This window comes from Schistocerca nitens, chromosome 1 (genome assembly GCF_023898315.1).
Source record: "Schistocerca nitens isolate TAMUIC-IGC-003100 chromosome 1, iqSchNite1.1, whole genome shotgun sequence".
Taxonomy (NCBI): domain Eukaryota; kingdom Metazoa; phylum Arthropoda; class Insecta; order Orthoptera; family Acrididae; genus Schistocerca; species Schistocerca nitens.
In genome coordinates this window covers 414,274,752-414,294,920 of record NC_064614.1, presented here as the reverse complement: position 1 = coordinate 414,294,920, position 20,169 = coordinate 414,274,752, and the positions used below count along the sequence as shown (strand labels likewise).

The 20,169-nt window shown below is 47.0% G+C and overlaps 1 protein-coding gene across 1 annotated transcript in view; it reads left to right on the top strand.

Moving 5' to 3' along the window:
* The first annotated feature begins 390 nt into the window (after positions 1-390).
* LOC126249838 (matrix metalloproteinase-2-like) overlaps positions 391-20,169 on the top strand; it is a 935,541-nt gene continuing 915,762 nt past the window's right edge. The window contains exon 1 of the mRNA XM_049951509.1: positions 391-516. The gene's annotated coding sequence lies outside the window, so the exon portion shown is untranslated. The remainder of the gene's footprint in view (positions 517-20,169) is intronic.

The window sequence follows — 20,169 nt, the reverse complement described above, 5'->3', positions numbered from 1 at the left end:
AGCCATTGTAAGGTGAAGGACGAGATAAACATCGGGGGATCCCTTCACGGTTGACACAGCTCGGCTTAAGGGCTGTGTAAAGCAAATAGTGTCGTACACTTATCGTAGATCGACGACTTAGATTTCTGGATAGACATAATCGTTGCACTACGCACGGTGTCCAGCGAGAAGGGGAGGAGAAAAGAAGTGAGGCGCCTACTGGACCGATAGCGATCGGAAGCGGTGGTTGCACTCGAGGCCGCCAGAGGCGCGGCGGGCGGCGCCGGCCGCGCTGGCGGGGCGGGCCGGCAGTCGGTGCGGAGCCGCCGGAGAGAGCGGATCGCGGCACGCACGCTGGCTGCAGAGTCCGCGACGGCGACGGCGACGAGTGCCATGCGGCGCGCGGCCGGCGCCGGCGCCGCCACCGGCACTGCCACCGGCTTCCCGCCGCTGCTGCTGCTCCTCCTGCTGCTGCTGGCGCTGCTCGCCGCCGCCTCGTCCGCGCCCCGCAGCCACCTCTACGTCGACGACAGAGTGGTGAGTGACTGCACGCCGGCGTCTTCGCTGACTGCACCTCGATTCGCGAGTGTTTACCCCGTCTTCTTTGGGGGATGGGCGACGGCAAAGCGCAGTCGGGTGCGCTTCGATCGTTGCATGTTTCGCGCAACCTCTATAAAAGTAGTAGGAAAGAAGTGATTACGTTACGTCGCAGTTACTGTTCGTTACTTTTACTCTTCGTTCAGCGCATAGCTTCATTTTGCACGATAACAAGTGGCAACTGAGAACATCATCTATTACGTTGGCCATGAAGTGGGAAATCCTGAGAGCCCTGAAAAAGACATTAACGTATCGAATGTTACCGATACTTTGCACAATTAATAACGTGCTGTCGGATGTTTAGCCGAATTGTTGATCGTATTTCATCCTAAGAGTTCGCACAAGGAAACGAACACTTGAATAAGACAACTGGGTCGGTTGTCAAAATATAGTGCGTAAAATGGAATGGACACCTTGGCGAAACATCCGAAAGCACATTATTAATCAATGACGCCGATAAAACCTGAGCCGCGCGGGATTGGTCGAACGGTCTGAGGCGCTACAGTCATGGACTGCGCGGCTGGTCCCGGCGGAGGTTCGAGTCCTCCCTCGGGCATGGGTGTGTGCGTTTGTCCTTACGATAATTTAGGTTAAGTAGTGTGTAAGCTTAGGGACTGATGACCTTAGCAGTTAAGTCCCATAAGATTTCACACACATCTGAACATTTTTGATAAAATCTGAGAGATCAAACTGCATAATGATATCAATTAAAAAATTTGTAGATATTACTTCTTCGATATTATTTCTGCAAGTGTGTGTGTGTATGTGTGTGTGTCTGTTTGTGTGTGTGGGCGCGCGTTAGTCCTCTTCAGTTGCTCAATACAGGTTGATCGATATAAACCTGAACTATTTCATTGGGTCCTAACCCACCCGAATTTTTTCAACCATACGCCTCGGACGGCAGCGAAACTACATGGGACCATATCATAGGAAATAACCGACTCTAGTGAGATACACTTCACAGAGCGTCACGGAATATAGTGAAACGAGAACAGTTCTGTATCGATGCTGGTGGAGGCACTGCCAACATATGTATGTACGTAATCCGCCAGTTCTCTAGTTTCGTCTCCCAAAACTGCAAACGTGTCCCATTATTGCTTCAAATGTTATGACTCATTAAATTAGTCCAGGTTCACATGGCTCACACTGTATTTTGAGCAGTTGGGTTTCTGAATATAGTTCAATAAGTTCAGGGATAGGCCTAAGACTTTTTTATTCTGGCGCTTACTGTATTGTTCATTGCAGCCATTGCTGCCTATATGCGACAACGCCAAGATGTAACGTGTTTCTGATTCCACGTAAATCTGGGGAGAAAGTGTACGTAGGACACTGCCTACAGCAGCACTCTTATGTCCATACTCATTTCTTTTATCAGAACAATTAACATGAGTATTTACAATACCTTCTGTATCGTGTCAAGGGGATGACTACTGCAGATATGTAACAGCTTAAGCTATGAAGACGTTTCTGATACACAGAATTCTCTTTTAAATACTTCATGAAAATTGTTTCGGAAAGATTGAAACTAGCACTGTTGATGCGGTCGATTTTCCATCCTTTGTTGGCAGAATGTTTTCTTAATACTGCTATCATACATTGATGCTATAAATGGTCTCTCACGATACAGAAAACAACCAGTAATAAACCAGCGGAATAATGCTACTATCAGAGCACAAAAGATGCGAAGATGAAAAGTGGGGTACCAGCTGCATCTTTCTACCTTTCTCAGCACCTTTAAAAATTTTCCCAAAAATTTTGGCATGCTAACATATTCGCGCATTTCTTAACATGCAACTCACCTTCCATTCCCGCAAGCACCCCTAAAAGTAATTCACTCACACCACTAGCCCCTCGCTGTAAGTCCCTCATACCCATCCGTTCCCAGTTACACTTTCCCACTCACTCATTCAACCCAACTTATTGTCGTTATCTCATTGTGTCTCTCTGTTGTTGTCTGCTGTCTGACAGCCATAATCCTCTTCGTTTTGTTCAACTGCTACTGTCTTCTCTCACTATCAGTCTCTCTCTGGATCTCTCTTACTGCTAATTTCTCATTCCTTCCTACCTATTGTTGCTGTCTCTTCTCACGAACACACTTTCTCTTTCTCGTTGTCATTCTTACATACTCTGTCTCTCATTATCACTGGCTTCCATCTACTTTCACTTTCTCTTTATTCCTTCCCCCTGCACTGTGTCCTTCACTCTTTTCCTACCACTGTTCTGTGACTGTCGCCCATGTGTCACTGCCACTGTGTCCCTCTCCTTCTCTCACAGTACTGATAACATCGGCGTTGAGCGCCTGTAAGCACAACCAACCACTTTCTCTCACACTATCATTCTCTCTACAGCACGTTTCTCCGTGCTATTTCACTTTATAAACTAAGTTCTCCCGTGACACCGGATTTTATGTGTACAGGTAAGGCAACTTTGAACCTTTGTATCTCGGAAACTGATAAAGAGCCGAACAAAATTTTCAAAACTGTTCGAGATCAGGTTCTTATGGATACATCGTAAAAATTACTGCCATTTACAGTGCATAGCTGTATTGGAATCCATGGTTGGGTTTTGGCACCCAAAAAACAAGTTTTTGGGGTGTTTCTCGATAACAGGTAAGAATTTTTTAAAACAGTCAGATTTCTCTTTTAGATAAACGCCTAGAAAATATAATGTTGAAGTTTGAGCAATTTGTGGCGGTTATTTATTATTTAGATTTCGCCTCAGACGATTTTACGTGTTGAAGTAGGTAGCTTTGAACCTCGGTATCTTGGTAATGGATAAAGATATCAAGAAAATTTTCAATGTTATTCGATATCGGGATCACTGGGATATATCGTAAAAATTTCCTCCATTTTCTGTTCATAACCGTCTTGGAATCTCTTTGCATAGCGGTCTTGGAATCTTGGGCTGGGTTTTGGTCCGCTGGTGCACCCATGGTGCCTCCATAAGTCCCATCAAGCCCATCGTAGAACACACTCAACTCAAAAAGAATCAACCGATTTTCTCCATTTGCCTGAGCTGGAAGAATGTGTAATATTCGTATTTTGACCCTGCACTGTAGGATAGCGACACTAAGCCGATCTTTCTGTTGGGTGTACAAATAGTTCCTAGCCCAAGTCCTATACAAAGCGCTTGACCCTATATCTTATTACCTGCAGAACCCGAGGTACGAACATCGGAAAATCCCGTTTTTGTATGAGCGGCGCTTTGAGATATATTAGGTACGCATGCTGTCACATACATACCTAATGCATGCATGACTAATAAAAAAAATAGATTCTGACACGTTTAGCTAGTGAGCATAATTCAGCCTCATTCTTGTCGACAGAAATACGAGGGCTGTCCGGAAAGTAAGGTCCGACCGGGCGCCAAATGGAAACCACAGTGAAAATCCGATAACGCGTACCATAGATGTGTTGGACAGCGTCTCTAGCATACCCTTCTATCGCGTCCCATCGCTCTTTTCAGTTCTCAGCACGCAGTGAACACGTGAAGATGCCTAGAAAAGGGTGTCTCCCGCCAAGTATTAGGGCCTGGTTAGACATTACACCTGATGTCAAGCAGCCCACATAGCATTACTGTTATGAATTTCCTTCTTCACGACGTTTTCTTACAGCACTCTGCAGGGACGATGAAGATTCTCTTGCAGCGTTCTTCGTGGGGAGTGTTTGATCACCCACATTACAGCCCGTAATTGGCTCCCGCTGAGTCTCATCTGTGCTCACATGAACCGCTGACTATGAAGACATCTAGGCACAGGCAAAGGACTTTAGACCAGGGTAGAGAATTGGCGGAAAGCACGGGCGGCTGCCTTCTGTGACTTAGGTATTGAAAAGATGGTGCAACACTACGAAAAATGTCCAAGTCGGAGCGGCGACCGTGTAGAGAAGTAGCTGGAAGGTGCAGCTAACTGCCAAAGTTACCCTCTCCCAGACACTTAAATGTAATTTGCAGGTATCCATGTAGATGTAGAAGATAACCATGGAAGTGCGTTACAGTTATTCAGATGTTGTTCCCATAAGAACAAGAACCTGCTTGGAGAACATTTGTCTTACAGACTTACAGGTACCACTTTCTTAACTGTTTAAGTGGTATTTCAGGTCACTTAACATTATTTGAAACAGAAAAAACTGCGATCTCTGTAATTCATTTAGCGCACATTGACTGCTGGATTACTTTATGAAAAAGACCGTAAATCTTTCTTTAGGGGATATAACAAGGCACCTTGCCTCTTTCGGCGTAGTTTACCAACGTGATGTTATCCGGTCATCCCAACATTATCAGATTACTCTCAGGCATCTGCTATGCAAGTCAGTCTTACGACAGAGAGTTCGTTTTAGTTAATCTATCAATAGGACGCCTAAAGGCAATGTCTGTAGACAAGCTAAATATGGAGCGGATACGTATTAACATTTACCTACAGGGAAGTTCAAAATGGTTCAAATGGCTCTGAGCACTATGGGACTTAACATCTGTGGTCATCAGTCCCCTAGAACCAGAACTACTTAAACCTAACCAACCTAGGACATCACACACATCCACGCCCGAGGCAGGATTAGAACCTGCAACCGTAGCGGTCACGCGGTTCCAGACTGAAGCACCTAGAACCGCACGGCCACATCGGCCGGCTACAGGGAAGTAGCGACAGGTGTCTTGAAGGTAAGGTTTTCATAGAACTTGTTACATGCGATGCGTACTCAACACCTAGTAGGGTTTAGGATCTAGAGATGAAAAGAGTTGTTTAAACCTGATTTGCTCTCTGACATATTCTCGAACACCAATGGGAGTAAATCCCTGTGGGTAGAAGAGAATGGGAAAACGTCATGTGACCACACAACAAGATGAAAAATTTTAGAATTGTTGCCAGAAGAATCAGACGGAAACGTAAGAAGACAGGATATTCTGAAGATCCTACAAAATTCATCTGCGTGGAGGAACAGCCACTCTCAGGAATCACGCGCAGAACATGCGTTGAGGAGGAACTGCCGGCCGGAGTGGCCATGCGATTCTAGACGCTACAGCCTGGAACCGACCGACCGCTACGGTCGCAGGTTCGAATCCTGCCTCGGGCATGGATGTGTGTGCTGTCCTTTGGTTAGTTAGGTTTAATTACTTCTAAATTCTAGGTGACTGATGACCTCAGAAGTTAAGTCCCATAGTGCTCAGAGCCATTTGAACCATTTGAGGAGGAACTCCTCTACACAAAAGAAATTTTACTCAAATTTGTTCTATTATGCACGAAGATTTCTTATAAACAGATGGTATTCCTAATTACTAAGAAAGGTATTCTCGTCTTATTTTCGGAGCCTTGTGAAGCCAAACGACAGTTTAATTGAGTAAAAAATAGTGTTCTTGACTCATAAAATTACCAAAGCGTTGTAATAATGTAAAATATTGTTTATCGTTACGAGAAAAACGTGATAATTGAACCTAAGTGGTGAATACATTAGTAGGCTAGTTACGCAGGTTACATATTTTGCTTTTGTGTTTGATTTTTACATTAACATCGCCAATCGATACGGTTTAAAGCACCCTAAAGAATATTTGGTTCAAATGGCTCTGAGCACTATGGGACTTAACATCTGTGGTCATCAGTCCCCTAGAACTTAGAACTAACTAACCTAAGGACATCACACACATCCATGCCCGAGGCAGGATTCGAACCTGCGGCCGTAGCGGTCACATGGTTCCAGACTGTAGCGCCTAGAACCGCACGGCCACTCCGGCCGGCAGTTCCTCCTCAACGCACGGCCAAAAGAATATTTGTTTATTTACTTATGTTCGATTTACATTAAATTGCATATGTATTGGCATAACCCAGCATTGCGCTATTTAAGCTAAACACTACCCTTTGGCCATCTGGCGTACAGCTATATGCTCATCCGGAGTCCAGAAGACACATGCTACTGCTCTACTGCACTGCTCTACTGTACCATACCCCATTGCTACACCACGGATGTTGTAATTTATAATCTTAGACTACATTTTACTATACACCACTACACTGTTCTACGCCACTACACTTTGTATCAGAAGCTGAACATGATTTTCCTTTCCTTCGCCAGAACTCCACCGAAAAACGTTCAGAAATTTTTCAGGAACACTTACTGAGTGTTTTGGTACAAGGGAGAGACGGCAAACGGTCCTCGCCGGCTTGTTGCAGAGTTAAAGCATTTCGTTTGGTTTCCTGTCCCAGTTACCTTTGTACATGTATCGCACATAAAATAGTGCACAACCTTGCAAATGTCGACGGTACGCGCTGTGATGCTTGTTTAGAAACAAACCAAAGAAACCTATTCCGTTCACTCTCGGTACTTTAAGCTGACAATAATAATGGCCACTTTATCACCCCCCCCACCCCCCCACCCCCTCAAGCTTACATTCAGTACTTCTCGGTTCTGTCCCGTGTCTGTTTCGTCTGAGGGTTGTTTCATTGTTCTTTGATCTGTGTTGTGCGTTTAGGTAATTGCGTATTGTAGACTTCATTAGTTTTGTGAATATATTTTCATAGAAACGAGGATGACTGGGAAAAAATGCCGGATAAATCATGATTACATTATTATTCTACAGCGAGACCGTGGGTCCCTTACACCAAACTTCTCAGAAGGTATTACTGAACAGCCTCTGAAAAGTTAACGGTGAAGTTCTGGACCACCCTTTATGCAGGTCAGTAATGCATGTGTGTGAGGTGATGCTCGATTCAGAGGTAAGCCGGTTAGAATCCTGGTGGTGGAAGAAATTTTCTCCAGCAGTATTTGGCCTGCAAGGGGAGGAGAGGTGGTGGCGTAAAGTTCTTAATAACCAGATTTTGTGCCAATGTCCTGGATTAATTTCCAAACCTGATCGCAGTGTCCGATGAAACGAGGACATGTGACACTTTTGATGGTGATCCATTAGTCACATGGGGACATCAAACCTGTGGGCCCCCCTGGGTGCTGCTAGCGTGGCGTGGGCTATGTTGCGGCCCCTGGTTTGAACCTCTCCCTTCTGTCATCAAACAAAAGCACACACGGGATGCCACACTACAAACACCCATTATAGTCACATACGTTCAACAGATACACATAACACAAATCTCACACCTCGCGAAGGCAAAAAAAAAAACCTTTCTAATTAGGTAGTTGAACCGGCCCTTCGGGGTCTCCCAGACAGTCAAGCCGTAAACTACTAAATCAAAACAATATGCTCGATTAATAGCGAAGCAATGACGACAATAGCCTGTATTCGTTATGATACTGGACGTATCTTTCATAGGCTCGCATTGGGAACGATCGGCGTTCGGTTCTCTGACTGGTCTTTCAGAATTATATGTTCCATGTTTTGCTTAAATCTCTCAAGACAATTATCAGATGATTCATTTGAAAAATTCATAGCCGATTTCCTCCACCTTCACTTCCCCCTTAACCTTACCTCCCCCTTCCTCCCCCCCCCCCCCTGTAGAGATGAGCTATGAGCTGTAGCACTAATGGCCCCATTGTCAGTGGAACGCTAATTGATCATACGCCTGTGATGTAAGCCAAACTTTGAACATAGGTGTGAGGACGCAAACAGAAGTGCACCGTACAGTAGCTGGAGAAGTTCAGTTGGAGATTTTTGACTTTTATATTAATCCATACTGGTTAACAGATGGTTGTCACGGAACAACAAAATCCTCCTTATGCTCAACGGACCATTTGTCCGGTGAAACAGCAGGCCGAGAAGAACTTTGTATCTTCTGTTAAGGGAAGAAGCCTGGAACTCACCTTTCAGCATGTTAAACGTTGGTGTTCAATTCAATTACAGCTCATGGAATGCTTGGAAGAAACACTTCAGGTTGTACAATTATCGTGGTGCAGCAGTAGTTAAAATCTTCGACGGTTTGGAACAGCCGAATTACTCACAATAGCCGATGCCACATCTTTCGTTCCGCAAATAATAACGTCTTACGTTCTCCCTAGCCGTCTCTGGATAATACACTCCCGGGAGACGATACACATCTCCGCAAGGTCATCCCATTAGTAGGCCAACACTTCAACCCAAACTGAACTCAGACTTAAAGAGAAAGAAAGTTCGTTGCCGTCAGCACCTTTCCTATTGGGCATGAAAATTTCGTACAAAAATATTCGACGTTCATATACGCAGGGCAGACATTAGTACGCCTGTACCGATGTGGCATCCAAAGCCAAGAGCAGAATATTGGTTCAAATGGCTCTGAGCACTATGGGACTCAACATCTTAGGTCATAAGTCCCCTAGAACTTAGAACTACTTAAACCTAACTAACCTAAGGACATCACACACACCCATGCCCGAGGCAGGATTCGAACCTGCGACCGTAGCAGTCCCGCGGTTCCGGACTGCAGCGCCAGAACCGCTAGACCACCGCGGCCGGCAAGAGCAGAATAGAATTCGTGTCTATCGCAGCCATTCAGATGAGGTGTCAGGTGCTGGGTTTACAAGCGATACGATATGCCTTGTCTAGTAATATATGCCTGTAATGCAACAAGCGAAACAATTGAAACGATGTGTACCATCCATTTTCCTCTGCTCCAACTCAGAGCAAAACAAGAAAAATAAGAACAATGGTGAGAATTACAGTAATTTTCATAGTCATGCCATTGAGTTTTCCGGTTTCGCCTTCGTGCAGTCAAACTGTCATCGGTGCCGGCGGAGGTTCGAGTCCTCCCTCGGGCATGGGTGTGTGTGTTTGTCCTTAGGATAATTTAGGTTAAGTAGTGTGTAAGCTTAGGGACTGATGACCTTAGCAGTTAAGTCCCATAAGATTTCACACACATTTGAACATTCTTCAAACTGTGATCTTGCAACATAATTTGCTCCAAAGGTCAGTCTGTCACAATAACCTCCATTCCAAAAGCTAATATAGATTCAATACAAATACTGTCAGTCTTCCGTTTTCAACGTGTTTGCTCGTTATGAAGTCACATGGGTATGTCTGGTATCGTTAAGTTCAACAGTCGCCTGTAGAGGTGTGGAAAACGTCTCCACGTTCTCGGCTCCAGTCCATCCCATAATATTAATCTCTGAGATTCGAAGATCCCAGTGACAAGTCAGTCCACAGGATTCTCGCAGTTCTGTGTCTCGATGCACTCTGCCATTATCGTCAGTGAAGAGCTGCACGGTATTTATCCAACAATCGACGTCGAAGTGGGACTGCAATCACACCACACGGAACTTCTGCTCACCAAAATCCCACCACTCCACCCCAGCATCGAAATAGGCTTCTGCAGTGTTCCTTCTTTCCATTCAATTATACGATGAAAATTGTTCCGAACTCTGAAGTACGAAGAACGCCTACCCCTGTCCACGGCTGGTCCTTTCACGATGTTGGATCCATCGCTGCTCCACCGCGAGTAAGGCAGACACATACGGCTTGGCGTATAGCGAACAGACCAACTGCTCTGCGTCGCTGATACACAGTTTGTAAGAGACTGCAGTTCCTGAGGCAGCAGCTGTCTTGCAGTAGTAGTTCGACTTTGCCAAGCAGTTTAGAACAGATATCGACTCTTTTCTGGAGTGGTTAGTATTAGTCGACCTTACAGTGAACTACGACGAACGTTGTCTGCTTCTGAGAACTATAGCCAAGCATTTGAGTTGATACTTAATGCTACACTGAATACCGCGAGGTTGTGTTGTCTTTCTGAAAGCTTCTGAGGCGTACGGTGAGTAACACTTTTCGTATTGCGTCCTTTTGGCGTACTGGCTACGATGCTAAATCATGTAGTGTCTGCAATTCATATAGTGTATATACGAGGGGCGTTCAGAAAGTAAGCTCCGATCGGTCGCGAAATGGAAACGACTATGAAAATCCGATAAATCTTTGCACAGATGTGTTGGGTAGTGTCTCTAGTATAACCCCAGTTAGCATCACGTCGCTCTTCTCATTTCTGAGCTCGCAGTGAGTGCGTAAAGATGTCTAGAAAATAGTGTCTGCCACCAAGTACGAGGGCCTGGTGAGAAATTTCGCCTTAAGCTATGCAGCTAACATTACATAACTATCGTGCTGTTTCTTCTTCAAGACAATTCTCAGCCGCATTCTGCAGGGGCAATGAAGATGCTCCTGCATCGTTGTCAAATGGAAATGTGAGATTACCCACAATACAGTCCGCAATTGTCTCCCCCTGAGTTTCATCTCTGGTCACATGAACCGCTGTCTTTGAAGACAACATTTTGACACAGACAACGAGGTGTAGGCCAGCGTGGAGAATTGGCGGAAAGCACTGGCGGCTGCCTTCTATGATGAGGCTATTGAAAAGTTGGTACAACCCCTATGACATAAGTCTAAGTCAGAACGGCGACTACGTAGAGAAGTAGCTGAAAGGTGTAGCTAATTGTTACAAGTAAAACATTTCTGATGTTCACTGTGGTTTCAATTTGGCAATCAATCGGAGCTTACTTTCTGAACAGGCCTCGTACATTGGAAATTGCGATGTTTTATGTTCTCAAGAGTCGTCAGTTGTTCGTGTATAATCTCCTTCATTCGAGAACAACACTGGTAAGTATAACCAATTTTTTATCTAGATGACGGGGACGGGGTCAGTACCCGAAAATACTGTTTTACAGTGACACGACGCTGTTTGAGATACGAGAGGATTTTGTTCATCAGTGCTACAGAAAGAACCTTTTGGGGCATTCTTTTATGGTGCCCGAAGTTCACAGATAGTAGTGCTTTTCAATTTTCTGATAGTCTGAAGCAAGAAATTAAATAATACGACTGGCCTAATATCCCGCCACCCGTGGTGACAGCCTCGGAGAGCGTCGGCTGTATTATTTGTGTGCCACATATGGGGTGGTTATAATTAAACTTTTGCTACTACAGGCAGTGTATACGGTAAACTATTTACCGTATGAGTACCGAAAGTTATACGAATGATATTCTCGCTGTGCGCTGCATTAATTGGGTTGTTAGCGGTGTTAGTGTCTCGACTTGCCGCTGGGAGCCGTTACTGGTCCGGCGACGTAGGGCTGCGCGACATGCATCGTTGTGCATTAGAGTTGCACACAGTCAACGTGTGTCTTCACAAGGTGAGCAGGACTTTACTCGCAAAACTGTTTTATCGAAAAAACAGCAATACTGCTGCTGTCGTGCAGGTTAGCCGTTCGGTCTAGGGCGCCTCGCCACGGTTCGTGCGGCTTCCCCCGTTCGAAGTACGAGTTCTCCCTCGGGCATGGGTGTGTGTTGTCTTTAGCGTAAGTTAGTTTAAGTTAGATTAAGTAGTGTGTAAGCCTAGCGACCGATGACCTCAGCAGTTTGGTCCCATACACATTTTCAGATTTCCAACTGCTGTTGCTCTTCGCGAGTATAGACGCATTAAAGGAGTTAGGGAGAGGTCCTCTTTCCGCAACGGGATTGAGAAGCATAATTCGGAAGTTCGAATTAACTTGCGATTTGGGAATACTTCCTGGGAGATACCGACGGCCAACTACGCCACAAATTGATGAAGAAGCTACTGTATCGATAGATGAGAGCGCTGGACGCAATGTGCGATGTTCAAGCAGTGCATGAGCTGTTTCACGGCAGTTGAACAGTCCATCGTTCATCGTCGGAAAAGTGCTGTGAAAGTACCTGTAGTGCGGTTTCAGGCTGTCGTGGATGCAGACGATCGTCACATTGAGCAACGTTTGTAACCTGGTACGTAAACATAATACGCAATTAACAAATGTTACCCACTCACGCGGAAATTAAAATGTGTTTCTTGCAATACTTTTTCGTTATTTCTCCTCCTCTTGTAATCATTTTTCATGGGGGATTCTCCACTGTAGCGAAAGTTTAAGTATAAACATCCCGTAGATACGATTTCTGCAAACACATGTGAACGGTCAACCTCCACCTCCATATGAAAGATATTTGCCTTTCTGCAGGAAATAAATACCTGACCCCACGGTTGGATCGGCAGTTCGTATCTCAAAACTGAAGCCTCCGTCCACCTCGCCTCAATACTGCTGCTATGTGGCTTTCTGGACCTGCACTTTGGCTAGAAATGGTTCAAATGGCTCTGAGCACTATGGTACTTAACATCTGAGGTCATCAGTCCTCTAGAACTTAGAACTACTTAAACCTAACTAACCTAAGAACATCACACACTTCCATGCCCGAGGCAGGATTCGAACCTGGGACCGTAGCAGTCGCGCGGTTCCGGACTGAAGCGTCTAGAACCGCTCGGCCAGCAGCGGCCGGCTTTGGCTAGAAACTCTGTACGATTATGTGATACTGTTTCCGACGATTCTGGCTTTGTTGGTGCTGATTTGATCTCACGTTACTTGCAGGTCGTAACGTCCGCTTCCCTGCTGCGTTTTCGGCTACCTAGCGTCGATCGTAGTTTCCAGTTTCCTTACGTTACGTGATTTGCAGCAGTGCAGTTCTTAGCTTGTGTCAGGCTGCAACACAAAGGCTGGGAAGCGGCAGTGAAGACGACGGAGCCGGTGCCCTCCTAGGCTGAGTGGATGCTGGTGGCGTGCCGGCGTCATTAGTGAGCGTCCGTCACAGCTGGACGCTCCGCTGCGCTGTGGAGCTGCTGCGTGCGAAGGCGGAGGCGACGTGCTGGCCGTGGCGTGGGGTGACGTGACGGAACGTCGCACAGCGACGGGGCGCGCTGCGATTCCCAATGCCGCCCCTGACCGAGGGGCACCGAGTGCGTGTGTGCGCCCACCGGTGACTGCCCGCTGGCGTCTCCTTTCCTTCTCCGTGGCCGTTGCAGGGCAGCCGGAGCGACGCGGCCGCTTTCAAGCCTGACCCGAAACACCGGCGCAGGGGGCGACGTGCATGCAGATGCGATATCGAACGTCAGGAGACATAGCACGGCACGAGCTGGTTAACGTGATTTTGCGCTCGCCAGATTTTTTTTTGGAAAAAGGTGGAGCCCCTCCACGCCCACACCGGCATGATGGCCAACACAAAAGGTCTACTGCCATCTCTGCATAAGGGTTAGTATTCACTAAAGTGAGGTGTCGCAGGATGTGGGTACTGCGATGTTTGCGTACGTCTGGTTAGGATTAACCATTAATACGCGCTCATCTGGAGATAGATTGGTCGAAATCTGACGAAGGGTAGCGGTTTGAAGGGCAGAGGAAAAAAAGTGCCAAAGCAAGAGCCAAGGGAAAAAAACCTCTGCGAAAGTTAGGTCGGGCGGCAAGAGCAGTAGCGGTTGTCTTGCTGCCTGCGATAGGTTGTGCAAGGATAGGCTTTGTTAGTAGTGGGTATCATGCATGTCGATACCTTGACGTTGTGCGTTTGTGCTGCTCGGCGGCTGGCGCTGGGTGCTGGTACAGGGTCCTCGTTCAGCGTCCTGCAACCTGCAACAGTTAGGTTTGTTATCGGTCTTATGTCCGATAGGTCATATACCGGAGGCACAGTGTGAGGGAGTGTTGGCAGATTGTTCGTGCGTCTGTGGGCGAGCTCGTCGGTGTCCCTGCTGTGGCCTGTTGGTCGGCTCTAATAGCAGCTGGTAGTTGCCAGTCAGTGTTGCTGATATGCAGGGGCTTACCGACGTTTGTCGCTGTTTGCGTATGTTAGTTTACCATAGGTGGTTATGCCCTAGCTAGCAGTGTCTTTGGCCGCTTGTGTTTCCACCTGTGGTTGTGGCGCTCGCCAGAGGCAGCTGTCGGCTTTATTTGGCTCGCAAACCATACTGTTCGTTCATGAAAATGGACGCGCATATAATTCCTATGTTAATTCTAATGGAACGCGTATTACCTCCCTTGTCCATATGATGATGATGATGATATACAGGGTGTTACAAAAAGGTACGGCCACACTTTCAGGAAACATTCCTCACACACAAACAAAGAAAAAATGTTATGTGGAAATGTGTCCGGAAACGCTTAATTTCCATGTTAGAGCTCATTTTAGTTTCGTCAGTATGTACTGTACTTCCTCGATTCACCACCAGTTGGCCCAATTGAAGGAAGGTAATGTTGACTTCGGTGCTTGTGCTGACATGCGACTCATTGCTCTACAGTACTAGCATCAAGCACATCGGTACGTTACACCAACAGGCTCCCCACGTTCTTCCACCTACGCTCAATGGAGCACGTTATCATGATTTCATACGGGATACTCTACCTGTACTGCTAGAACATGTGCCTTTACAAGTACGACACAACATGTGGTTCATGCACGCTGGAGCTCCTGCACATTTCAGTCGAAGTGTTCGTACGCTTCTCAACAACAGATTCGGTGACCGATGGATTGGTAGAGGCGGACCAATTCCATGGCCTCCACGCTCTCCTGACCTCAACCCTCTTGACTTTCATTTATGGGGGCATTTGAAAGCTCTTGTCTACGCAACGCCGGTACCAAATGTAGAGACTCTTCGTGCTCGTATTGTGGACGGCTGTGATACAATACACCATTCTCCAGGGTTGCATCAGCGCATCAGGGATTCCATGCGACGGAGGGTGGATGCGTGTATCCTCGCTAACGGAGGACATTTTGAACATTTCCTGTAATAAAGTGTTTGAAGTCACGCTGGTACGTTCTGTTGCTGTGTGTTTCCATTCCATGATTAATGTCATTTGAAGAGAAGTAATAAAATGAGCGCTAACATGGAAAGTAAGCGTTTCCGGACACATGTCCACATAACACATTTCCTTTCTTTGTGTGTGAGGAATGTTTCCTGAAAGTGTGGCCGTACCTTTTTGACACACCCTGTATATGACGGTAGTATCTGTTCTCGAAAGAACAATTACCGTTGATAACCATGCAGCTTTGCTAGAAATGAAATAGTAATTAAATGGACACCCTAGCTGCAAACAGGCGTTGATGTACTTCATTGGGGTCATGTCGAAAATGTGTGCCCCGACCGGGATTCGAATCCGGGATCTCCTGCTTACATGTCAGACGCTCTAACCATATGAGCCACCGAGGGCAGAGAGGATTGTGCACCTGCAGGGACTTATCCCTTGCACGCTCCCCGTGATGATGATGTTTGGTTTGTGGGGCGCTCAACTACGCTGTTATCAGCGCCCGTACAAATGCCCAACCTTTGCCCAGTCCAATCTCCACATTCATGATTGATGATGAAATGATGAGGGCAACACAAACACCCAGTCATCTCGCGGCAGGTGAAAATCCCTGACCCCGCCGGGGATCGATCCCGGGACCCCGTGCTCGGGAAATGAGAACGCGACCACGAGACCACGAGCTGCGGACTTGTCCATATGTTAGTCATGGTGTTCTGCCTATGCTATTCATAAATAAAAGCTTCTGTATCCGTGAATGTGTAATAAGACAAAAAGGATAGACAAAAAAAGTGTTCAAATGTGCGTGAAATCCTATGGGACTTAATTGCTAAGGTTATCAGTCCCTAAGCTTACACACAACTTAACCTAAATTATCCTAAGGACAAACACACACACACACACACACACACACACACACACACACACACACGCCTGAGGTAGGACTCGAACCCCCGCCGGGACCAGCCGCACCGTCCATGAGTGCAGCGCCTTAGACCGCTCGAGGAAAGACAACTGTCCAGTCAGTAAACTTATAGAAGTCCACTAAATCGAACAAACTCACTCCTGACAGAGAGCGCATTTATATTTACATATCATCAAATGTTTTAGAAATTAGTTCTTTTAACACAATCTTATAGAAAACACGAATATAACATACCTCCAGATGCGAACCCTCTACCGACCTACTCACAGTTCTGTATTATGGCGCCTCTTTTTTGCTGATATCACATGTTTCGTTAATTTTCGTTGTATTTGTCCGGGGTGGACGTCCCATGACACCTATTCAAGTTTGTCGTTAATCCGTTCGCTCAGTGTTTTATTACAGAGGGCAGCTAACCTTCTGACCGAACACGCTGAGCTAACGTGCCGGCGTGGCGCCTCAGCCAACTTTCTCTGAGGATCTTAAGATCAGTCTCCACGTTTTTGGGTGGTGGTTTTCTTGTATTATATGGTCTGCAAAAGTAGAGTATGTACTATCACTTCTTAGGGTTCTGAGGTGTTCGTTTTGAAATTTCTTCATCTTTGGCCTATGTAGACTTATTCCCTGTGATTTCTACCCTCGAGAAGCAAGAGGAATTGATAAATTTACTCATAATGTGCCAGTGTTGATATGGACATTTGGTCGTTTCACACGAGACGACCATGCAGTGGACACAGGTTGTGCCTTTCGTAATTACAGTTTAGGCACGTTCTAAAAAACTAGAGATGTTACGGGGGATTTCCAAAACATGTTTCTACTGGAGAAGCTCGTAAAGGCTCACAGAAAAGACGAAAACCCGTAGGAATGAGAATGTGCCCCCTGCCCATCGGGGGCGAGGTTGACAGAGCGGCCAGCTCCGTGCCTGCAGTGCTTACCCCTACTGTACATTCTGGTCACGTGCCCGGTGGCTGGCGCGGCCGTCCGAGCGAATGGCGACAAGCTTCCATAATGAAGTCCTCGTCCGCGCCCGCGGCTCGGTCCCGCTAAATGAGAACACGCTTCTCTTCCGCGGAAAGAACCCTCCGGGAGCTCAAAGGTATTAAATTCGAACGGGGGCACCATTTCAACCGCTAAGGACTCTGGTTCTCTACAAAAAACCATCTCTTTTCCTCATTTTATATTCTGCCCGGACATTGGCAGCAAGGCAATAAGGGATGATTAAGTTGGTATCACGTGGCAGCGACAAATGCGGCTCCGCCTACTTCTTAAAATGGAACCAGAGAGTCGAAAGTAACGACGTTGCGCTTTCTGCGATACATAAAATGTGGCCGACTGACGTACGGGGCTATACACGTCCTGCTCCAGTAAAACAGGTTGGGTGGAACGAAAAAGTGCAGGATTTAAACTGGATACACAGAGGTTGCAAACTATCGCCGGACCCCGCGCGAAATGGCCCGCGCCAATAAAAGAGGGAGAGGCTGAGAAACTGCCCGCCGCCTGCCCTGCGCCACGCCCCGGCCTCCCTGGCCACAGCCGTTTGTTAACTCCCCCCACGCACCCACACTCCCACGCAACACGCGTGCCGCCGGTGCGTGGACCGCCCAGGGCGACAGACTCGCGAGCCAGAACTCTTGCTGCTGAAGTGCACACAGAGGTGACAAAAGTAATGAGGTACCTCCTAATGTCGTGTTGGACCTCCTTTTTCCCGGCGTAGTGCAGCATCTCGCCGTGGTAAGGACTCAAAAAGTCGTCGGAAGGATTTTATGCATCTAGACGTGGCAACCACTCAACAAATCGTTGGAAATTCCCTGCCGAAGTATTGATCCATACTGCCTCTACAGCAATTCTTTATTGCGAAAATGTTGCCGGTGCAGGATTTTGTGCACAAACAGACCTCTCGATTGCATCCCATAAATGTTCAATGGGATTTATGACGGGCGAACTGGGTGGTCAAATCATTCGCACGAATTGTCCAGAATGTTTAAATCAGTTGCGAACAGTTGTGGCCCAGTAGCAAGGCGCATTGTCATCCATAAAAATTCCGACGTTGACTGGGAACATGACCTCCACGAATGGCTGCAAATGGCCTCCAAGTAGCCGAACATAAACATTGCTAGTCAATGAACGGTTCTGCTGGCCCACAGCATTAGGGAGCCACCACCAGCTTGTACAGTGACTTGTTGACAGCTTGGGTCCATGGCTTCGTAGTGCGTGAGCCACCCTCGAACCTACCATCAGTTCTTTCCAACCGAAATCGGTACTCATCTGACCAGACCACGGTTCTGCGGTCGTCTAGGGTCCAACTGACATGGTCACGAGACCAAAGGAGGCGGTGCAGGCGATGTCGTGCTGGTAGCAATGGCACTCTCGCCCGACATCTGCTACCGTAGCCCATTAACGCCAGATTTCCCCGCACTGTCCTAACGAATAAGTTCATAGTACGTCCCGGTCTGATTTCGGCGGTTATTTGAAAATTTCTAACTTTTGTGGTAAGGTCTTATGGGACCAAACTGCTGAGGTCATCGGTCGCTAAACTGACGCACTACTTAAACTAACTTCGCTAAGGACAACGCACACGCCCATGCCCGTGGGAGGACTCTAACCTCCAACGGGGGGAGCCGTGCGGACCGTGACAAGGCGCCTAAGACCACGCGGCTACCACACGCGGCGCTTATTTCGCACGGTGTTGCTTGTCTGTTAGCACTGACAATTCTACGCAAACGCCGCTGGTCTCAGTCGTTAAGTGAAGGCCTTCGGTCACTGCGTTGCCGGTTGTGAGACGTAATGCATGAAATGTGGTATTCTCGACACACTCCTGGCACTATGGTTCTCGGAATATTGAATTCCCAAACGACTTCCAGCTACCACTCCGCGTTCAAAATCTGTTAATTCCCGCCGTGCGGCCATAACCAAGCCGGAATTATTTTCACGTGGGTGGCCGCGCGGGATTAGCCGAGGGGTCTCAGGCGCTGCAGTCATGGACTGTGCGGCTGGTCCCGGCGGAGGTTCGAGTCCTCCCTCGGGCATGGGTGTGTGTGTTTGTCCTTAGGATAATTTAGGTTAAGTAGTGTGTAAGCTTAGGGACTGATGACCTTAGCAGTTTAAGTCCCATAAGATTTCACAGACATTATTATTATTTCACATGAGTGAGCTGAGTACAGATGACAGCTCCGCCAATGAACTGCCCTTTTAGAGCTTGTTTACGCGATGCTAAAGCCATCTTTACATGTGCGTATCTCGAGCCTATGAATATTGTCGGCTCAATATAAAGCGCACTTACGGTGATGTCCGCGGCTCTTCTGTTGTGTGCAGCTGTTGGTAATTAGTAAACGCTGGTCGTAGCCAATCAGGTCATAGTATACGGTAGTCAGTGAGAGTCGCTGTGTTTATCATGTACGTTTTCGAATATATCAGGATTTCTGAAGTTGTTGTTAGGTTGGGATCGAGCAGCACAGCTTCAGTGAAATGAAATTTATTAGGATCACTCGAAATAAACTGTGGGCTGTGAAACGAAAGCGGTAGAAGGGGTCGTAATGTCGTTGCCTACTGAAGAAGATGCGGACCCCGAAAGAGTGTTGAGGCCCAGAACTCGCTGCTAGAAGGACACAGGCGCACACCCACGTAACGACAGAGCGATAACGTGAGCACCTCGACCGTCCACTGTGCTCAGTAATACTGAAAACAGAAATGAAGGTTCCAGAAGACGAGCAGATTTCCTTACTGAGGAAGGAGTGCGAGGAACGGAAATTCGAGGGAGAATGGTACGGCATATCCACAGCAATTTCAACGCTCACCCCGACCACAGGGGTAAACCGTAACTCGCCTGCCGAATAATGGTACCAATAATGCGGTGTGGCATTCCACATCGAACCTCATCGGCCAACGACATCTGTTCTTCTTTCAGTCGTTTGTACCACGCCTTGACCCTTGAAACGGACATGCAGTGCTCTTTGTACACTTCCGCAATTATTTGACGAATTTCCGTTCCTCGTACTCCTTCCGCTGTCAGTAAACGCACAACATCCCTTTGTTCTTCTTTTGAAGTATCAATTTCTCTGTTTTCAGTGCTACTGAGTGCTCGCTTGTGGTCACGTGGGTGTTCGTGCATGTTCCTTAAGCGGCTAATTTGGGACTTCGACATTCTTATAGACACCACGCCTTCTTCCGCAGGCAACGGCATTACCATCCCATCTGTGGTTTGCGTTTTACAGCATCCTG